Consider the following 9,043-nt stretch of genomic DNA (forward strand, 5'->3'; position numbering starts at 1 on the left):
GCTCCGTTGCTCTTCTTTCTTCACCAGACTGGAAAGGCTCAAAGATTTTTGCTTTCAAAACCCTCAAAGCATATATTTTTTCGTCAAAATTAAACATGAGGCCCTCTTAGCCCGGCCGATTTGAGATGGAACCACTCATATATATATATATATATATATATATATATATATATATATATATATATATATATACCGGGTGTTTTTGCGAAGACTTTCAAAAATCCTAAAAATTAGGGCGATTGAAAAAAGAAGAAACTCTCTTCGGGAAAAAACTACCAGCCACGGCGGACGTCAGGAATTGCCAAAAACCTACTAATTAGCCAGATAATTAATTAAATCTTGTTAATTAACTTTTTAATTAGGGGAAATAGACATATGGTTCCAATAAGAAAGTTGCTGAGCGTTATTGAAAACCACTAAATCAGTCATTTTCAGAAAGACTTTGAGCGCGTGAGACGAGTAGTAGCGCACTAAAGTTACCACTCGTGGAGCAGGTGCAAGGCTAGCGGTCGCGGTAAGGCGCCCGCGCGATTTTTCCGCCTCTTATCTAGCCCCAGCCTTGTACCTGCTCCACGAGTGGTAATTTTAGTGCGCTACTACTCTTCTCAAGCGCTTAAAGTCTTTCTGTTGTTTTCGATAACGCTCAGCAACTTTCTAATTGGAATCATATGTCTATTTCCACTAATTAAAAAGTTAATTAACAAGTTTCAATTAATTATCTGGCTAATTAGTAGGTTTTTGGCAATTCCTGACGTCCGCCATCGCTGGTAGTTTGTTCCCGAAGAGAGTTTCTTCTTTTTTCAATCGCCCTAATGTTTAGGATTTTTGAAAGTCTTCGCAAAAACATACGGTATATATATATATATATATATATATATATATATATATATATATATATATATTGTAACAGCGCAACTTCATCACCATCAACACCCACACTATCATTACCATCTACAACAGCGCACCGCCTGCACGGGCGGTGTGTGTCTCATGCTAGAGCTCGCGGGGCAGATTTTGCTCCAGGCCTCCACCATGTGTAAGAAAGACAAAGTAGAGATAAAAAAACACCGGCTTTACTGGCCGAGCCCTGGAGCAAAATCTGCCCCGCGAGCTCTAGCATGAGACACACACCTACCATGCAGGCGGTGCGCTGTTGTAGATGGTAATGATAGTGTGGATGTTGACGGTGATGAAGTTGCGCTGTTACAAGATATATATATATATATATATATATATATATATATATATATATATATATATATATATATATATATATATATATATATATATATATATATATATATATATGCTCAGCTGAGCGTCTATGCGAAGTCCCGTTCAAAGCTCTCATAGCACGAGATTTGAGTTCTAATAGCGGCCATACAAACAATATATTACAATTTCTGTTGGTAGTTCCCGACAGACTGCTATATTACCTAACTGTAAATAAAAAATGAAAGAAATAAAAGGCGGGATTTTTTTGAAAATCGACTCCAAATTTGCAAGTCTTTCTAAATATTAGTTGTTCAGGCAAATGGTGCGCGTTATATGTTTAGCGCAAAATATTCAAATTATATTTACAAGAAAGAGCTTAATTGGAGATTTACGATGATTTAAAGATCATAAAAATATATTGATTAGGTCACACAGCATAGCTTGCTGAACTTCGGCAAATATTGTTGCAGAGAAGCGGTTTGACAATTAAAAAAAACATTAAACACATTATGACCTAGAAGTTTTATTAGTATAACTCGCCGTTTGCATCTTGTTTTATTAAAGGAATTTACAGGTAGTTACTAGCAAGTTCAGAGGCGTTAATTATGAGTTAGTGTATTTTTGTGAGTCACTTGTATTACTGGGCGACAAGTGAACAAAAAACCAAAATGTAAGCTTTTATAGCCTCCATACGAACAAAATATTACATTTTCTGTTTATTCTTCTTATAAAGCACTGCATAGGTAGCTAGAAAAAAACAATTCGCCGAAAAAATGTAGGCTTTTTAGAAAATCGATTGCTAATCAAAAAAAAATTAAATAGTCCCTGCTTACGCAAAAATACTGTCCTTTCTCTTTTACAAGCAACATTAAATTTGCTATCAGGAGTATACTCTAATCTTTCTGAAAATACTAAATATGTTAAGACACCTCATATAGGTCACATGGAAGAGCTGGTAAACCTCCACAAATATCGTTCAAAAACGTAATATTTACAAATTTTATAAAATATAATTCATATAAATAATCGCGTTAAAATATTTATCAGAGAATATGTGTTCACAAGTATCTTTTAAAAAATTAAAAAATAAAAGGCGCCATGAATTAGTCTATTTTTGCGAGTAAGTTGATTTAGTGACAAAACAGTCAAACAAAATGAGATTTCAAGCTCCTATAGCAGCCATACAAACAAAATATCATATTTTCTATTCATATTACCTTATAAAGCACTCCGATATCTAGCTAGAGAAAAAAAAAATCAACCAAATAAAAGGTGGACTTTTTTAGAAAATGGACCTCCAATTTGCCATTATTTTAAAATAGTCCTTGATTTACGAGAATAAATGTTCCTAGTATGCTGGCATAGCTGACCGCCTTTAAGCAAAGATCTGAACAGCGCTCGCTTGCGTGATACCTTGATACTGCTCAGGCGTGAAAAAAACCGCGCGCCATCTCGTTTAATTTAGTTTTCTTTTTCTTTAATTCTTTTATTTATTGTTTGCGTTTACATTGTCAGCACCAAAAAAAAGAAAAATACGATGACGCGACAAGCTGAATGCAACGACGCATTAAACAATATACCACAGCCAATGCTACGAGCCATCAAAACCAATCCAGCGCTGTCACCCTGCCACGTGACATCGTGCTTCCGTGTGCGGTTGTGCCCACACACGGTGACCGTGGCCCAACAGGCAGGCCACGTGACACTCGTTTAGCGATGGACTGGCCAAGATGGCTGGTAGCGTCGGCTGCGGTACAACACAAAGTGAAACGGAGTAGAAGCAATCGGCGCAACGTGCTCCTTTGCTGCGGAGCAGGGGTTGTGTGCGATCAGCGGAATAGCCTAGCAGACGTCGCACCCCGGAAAGACTTTGTGCGCACGCGCTTAATCGCTCTCGTGACGCCGCATTTCTCCGCGGCACGGCACTGCCCGTCCCGGCGGTCGACGCTCGCGTGATATTATTAAAAATTGGGCGACTGTACAGGTTCCCAGCACTAGGCAGTCTGTCGTTAAAAATTAACCACAAAGTGTTTTGTCTGTCTCGTGCATGCGTATAGACAAGGTGGGGTAGAATCTTTCCAGACAAGAAATAATGATTTCGTAATCACCTTTGTCACACAAAAACACCTTTCGTGCAGTCTCATCAACGCAATTTTGACGAAAAGGTCAAATAATGTCAGCGGCAACCATATTGTGATCTCTAATTCCTGGTACAACATAAACTCTGTCAACGACATCAGGGCAGTTACATAGCAGCAAATCCGTTATGTCATGAACACGAGTTGGGAGTGCGACATATTACAGAAACCCAAAAGTGTTAAGAATATAAAAAATACCGATTCACAGCAGATTGGCCGTGTATATTGTACGAGCAAGCGATCCACTTTAATCCAAATAACCAGGGAGGTCAAAATCCCCTCTAATAATAATTACGTCATCATCCAAACTCGACACCATGTCGCCAAGGACAGGTATTGACCCGCCATCACCAGAAGGTGACTGGTAGAGCACTCCAAGTGTGGTATTAATAGACGCCGCAGGTTTTACTGTGCACCATACAGCCTCAGTTTCGTTCCTCACCACCGCCATGGCAAAACTATGAAATGAGTTATCTACCTGCAAAAAAAAAAAAAACCCACCACCACCACAGAATATCCTGGCCTTTCTATAAACAGTGTAGTTGGGAGAAAACACTTTCTCGCTACTGATTGAGGAATCGAGCCAGGACTCAGTCTCGAGAACGATACTTGGTTTATAGCTGGTTATAAACCGTCAAACTCATATATTTTGTTTTTTATACTTCTGCAGTTTATTGTTGTCACAAGCGCCACAAGACGGCGCTGCTTATGTATCGACGGAATGAAAGAAAGGGAGCAATTTCTTCTCCTTCCGTTGGCGACAGGAGGGAAAATGGCGTTTTTCTCCATTTCTCCTTCCTTTTTTTAAAGTAAAGGACCGCACACCTTTCTGCAAATGAACAAAATGAGGATGTCTTGTTTTTAATGAGGTATTGATCAAATAACCAGTAATCTCTATTGGAGCTCACTTTTAACGGCGACACGTTTCATACACGCAATAAATTGTTCATAAGCTCGCATCGTCTCGCAGCTCTAGGTACTTCACATGTACGTAAAATAGCGATAACAAAACACTGGATAATCTATATACGGCTACTTCTACCTTTGCGATGATGTTCTGGTGGTGGAATATTGTCACGGGTGGTGACCAATTAACAAGAAATAAACAGGAATAAATAAACGTTTAATGTGGCGAATTTGTGCCAAAAATAAAAGGGTACAAAAGATAATAAGAGAGCGTCGCGGGCGTCGAAGTCGGCGTAACAGCAGAGTCGAACGCTGGGGCGAAAACTGACTGCGCTCGCCTGGCGGAATCCCTTATGTAGCCTCGTGGGTTTCTGGATCGTTCGGCGTAGAACGTTCGGCGCGTAGAACATTCTAACCGCGAATCAACAAGACGGTTCTCGAATTCACCAGAACATCAAATTACACTGTCAACAAAAATGTGTAGCCGCTGCCAGGAATCGAACCCTGGCCTTCTGCGTGAGAGGCAAGCGCGATAAACGTTAGGCCACGCGCGCGCTGCCTACTTCGCCCGCTGCGCGCGCGGCATTACTCCCCCCTTTAAAAAGTGCATCGTCCCGATGCAACCCAAAAACAAAACAAAGCAAATAAAAAGAACGCTAAACTAAAGAGTATTTGGAATACGTAAGGTCCACTGTCCTATCGAGCGTAGTACGGCTTCATGCGCACGACGTGGACGACTTCTGGTCGTGGAGGGCGGCGTGATGAAGTCCGTGTTCCGTCGGGCATCACCTCGTAGTTCAGATCCCCGAGTCGACGAAGCACTTTGTAGGGTCCAAAGTAACGTTTCAGGAGCTTCTCGCTGAGACCGCGGCGGCGAATCGGTGTCCACACCCACACCCTGTCTCCGGGCTGGAAGTGGACGTCCCGACGACGAAGGTTGTAGCGGCCAGTGTCGACACGTTCTTGAGCCTGAATCCGAAGTCTGGCGAGCTGACGGACTTCTTCTGCCCCTTGGGCAACCACCTGGGCGTCGTCGCTTGCGTCGACAGCCGCTTCGTGGGGTAACATAGCGTCCAGCATTGTCGTTACCTTGCGCCCATGCACCAGCTGAAAGGGTGTCATTCCGGTGGTCTCTTGTACGGCCGTGTTGTAGGCAAATGTGACGTACGGCAGCACCTCGTCCCATGTCTTGTGCTCCACGTCGACGTACATGGAGATCATGTCGGCGATGGTCTTGTTGAGTCTCTGCATTAGCCCGTTGGTCTGCGGGTGGTACGCTGTGGTGCGGCGATGGCTGGCGTGGCTGAGACGAAGGACTTCTTGCGTCAGCTGGGCCATGAATGATGATCCACGGTCTGAGATCAGGACTTCGGGAGCGCCGTGCCGGAGGACGATGGATTCAATGAAAAACTTGGCAACTTCCACAGCAGTTCCGGAAGGAAGGGCTTTCGTTTCGGCATACCGCGTGAGATAATCTGTGGCGACGATGATCCAGCGATTTCCCGACGTCGACGGCGGAAAGGGCCAAGTAGATCCATTCCGATCTGCTGGAAGGGTGCTGTTGGCGGGGGAATTGACTGCAAGAGTCCGGCCGGCCTCGTCGGAGGTTTCTTTCGTCGCTGGCATTCATGACATGATCGTGTGTACAGGTGGACGGTTTTGGGGAGCTTGGGCCAGTAATACTTTTCACGAATACGGGCCAGGGTCCGGCTGTAACCAAGGTGTCCGGACGTCGGGTCGTCGTGGCAGGCTTGAAAGATCTCCTCCCGAAGGTCGGTCGGGATTACCAGCAGCCATGGCGAGTTGTTGTTCCCGAAGTTCTCTTTGTAGAGTACACCTTGTCTAATGGCGAAGGTCGGCAGCGCTCGTGGAAAAACACGTGGCATGGCACTCCCGCGCCCTTCCAGGTGCTCTATTAGTGCGCGCAGCTCAGGATCGTCTCGTTGACGCCGGGCCATGTCGTCGATGTTCACTGCGCCCAGAAAACACTCGTCGTCATCGTCGTCGCTGCTGCCGGAAGGTGTTGCGACTGGAGCTCTGAACAGGCAGTCGGCGTCGCTGTGCTTGCGGCCTGACTTGTAGACGACGGTCATGTTGAACTCTTGTAGTCGGAGACTCCACCGCGCGAGGCGTCCTGACGGGTCCTTGAGGTTCGCAAGCCAGCAGAGAGAGTGGTGGTCCGTGACTACACACACAGCGAAAAAGTACACCCCTGGACGTGTAAACCGTTGTCCCAGGGCGGACTCCCCAAATGGTGTTCGTTTTACACGCGAGGCTCGGTGTATTTCGTTTGCACCCGAGGTCTCGTGTAAAATTAACATCTTTGAACGTGTACTTCGTTCTGCGATCACACGTCTAGGGGTGTTTTTTTACAATGGCGGCCGTTTGACGCAAGACGGGTTCGACGAGCGAGGCCCAGCGCTTTACACGGCTTTTCGCCGCAGCGAAAGCGTAGTTTGCACGTGTTCGTTCGTAATCGTCCATACGTGCTGAACTACCGCAAGCATTCACCCCCAAGCGCCGACGCCGTATCCATTACGGCGATTACGCGACAGTGGGAGCGACCATCGACTGCATCCAGCAGCGTGCTTCCCCATCGAGCAGGTCTCGTTCGCGTGGCGGTTCAGCCGATCGCCGAGGCCGCAAGCCGGTTGCATTGTCACCGACGCCGGGTAATTTCCACAGCAGTTATCTTTTCGCGACCACAGACATGAACTTTATTGAAAAAGCCCGTTTGCCGCGAGCGACGACGAATAGCTCCGACACCGACCCGACCCGACCCTACCCTACCCGGCCGGCGTTACCGACGTCCCGCTCACCTCTTTACCGCGAGCAAAATTGTACGCGACATTTCGACGTATCCACTCATATCTCGTGTGTACGCAAATTTTGCGGCTTTCCGGGTACGAATCGGCTACCGAAACGGCCAGCGAACGAAGACGAACTGAACGCCGGCGCCACCGGCGCCATGCGCCATTTAAACACGCGGTTACTTTTCTACTAGACTGTAGCTATGTGGTGTGGTTCCTTACACATAAATGGACTACGTACAAACAAAGCTAAAATAAAATTGGGCGGCTACTTGCGCCACCTAGTGAGTATGCGGAAAACTACAAAAATGAAGGACATTTTGGCATTTGTGAAGTGACACGCTCGAACACGGACGGCAGCATACCAACACATACATCACAGCACATACCACAATACCAACATACAAGCATCTACATACACAAACAACGAACAGAGGCACTAAGAACCCGACACTCCTACTCAATTGCAATATAAACCCGCTCGGTATATATAGCAGACTTTTTGTTTCAGACGAAGGTCCGGTGACACCCCCCGTATTTTATATGAACGTACCGATATTACACAATTATTACTTATATAGTACGGCGACATAAATATAATTTGGGAAGGTACACATTTCTCTTAGTCTAGATTATAGCTAAAAGACACCCTATATTTTAAAACAAATGTTTCGAGCTAGCCAAAATGTAGCAAAATCTGGTTTCGGTTTCGGAAGTTCGAGCGCTCAAGGCTGGAATGCGCTAGCGAAGTGTGTGCTTGCTTCTGTCAAACTATAATCCATTGTATGACGCTCTCAAAGCTGCTGGCTGCAGCCCTCGTCTTGGTTTAGGGTTTGATTTACACGCGCTCCCGTGGAAATGAAATTATGCGCGCTCGAGTCGATATTATTGATAGCGTGAAGTATAAACCGAATGTAACCGATTTTGCGAGCGACGAGAACAGAGACGGCGACCCGCTTCGCTGACGCTCGGTCACTCGCGCGACGACGCAAGCCGCATGAAAGCGGAACGATGTTTTCTACAAATCCAAAAACCGAGTGACGCGACGAGCGATAGTAAGAAATCTTCGTAATACGTCGCTGACTCGTCGCTGTCGCCGTCGCTCGCTAAATCGCTTTATGCAGTTCAGCCTTTATACTCACGCTAGTGCCGACCTGCATTACCCGCTGAGCCCAAGCAAGCGATAAGGATATTCAAATATGTCACAACAGTGGCGTGCATTCGCTAAGAAAACATATATCTCAAATTCCTGCAGTTTGACGTCGGGATCCGTTACTTGTTCTAAAGAGAAACTAGTCAGTTTGTTTTATCAGAAATTATAAAAACCTTATCTAGCCACTGTTATGCACAAAAGCACTCTGGAATTTCATATAAATAGTTTAGAATAAACTGAACACAATCGGTAACTTAATTTTCCAAGCATAATAATAAAAAAAATCTTAGAAAACAGTGTATTTTTAAGGTGTTTCAAATAAAAAAAAACTGAAAAAGGAGCCTTATTTCAGCTGCACTATCACGTAAATACTTTGGGAAAAAAATATCTATTGAGAAGTAGGTTTTGCAATCTCTAATTTGCTTCTTTCAACTTTCCAGTTACTTTATGCGTACTTGCAGATTGTATCCTGACAAATCTAGACAAAATTGTATAAAAAGTAACAGTCTATATAAAATTTATAGCTTAATTAAATTCACATTTGTTTGATAATGTTCAATCTTAAATATGAGTTTTAAATTTCACATCTATTATTACAAATGATTGAATTACATGCTGCTTGATGCATGCTGTGCCGCCCCCCCCCCCCCCCTCTTTTAAATATATATATCCTGTATATTTGCTGGTTAGTTGTTGTAAACCTCATAATGTCGTGTTATTTGTTTGTTGTTGTAGGTGTGTGAATGCATATGTTGTACCCCACTCCTACTTGGGCCTTCAATGGCCAGTAGTATCTTCTAAATAAAATTAAAAAAACAAGT

The sequence above is a fragment of the Ixodes scapularis genome, unplaced genomic scaffold, assembly GCF_016920785.2.
Source record: "Ixodes scapularis isolate PalLabHiFi unplaced genomic scaffold, ASM1692078v2 PGA_scaffold13__105_contigs__length_92229423, whole genome shotgun sequence".
Taxonomy (NCBI): Eukaryota; Metazoa; Arthropoda; class Arachnida; order Ixodida; family Ixodidae; genus Ixodes; species Ixodes scapularis.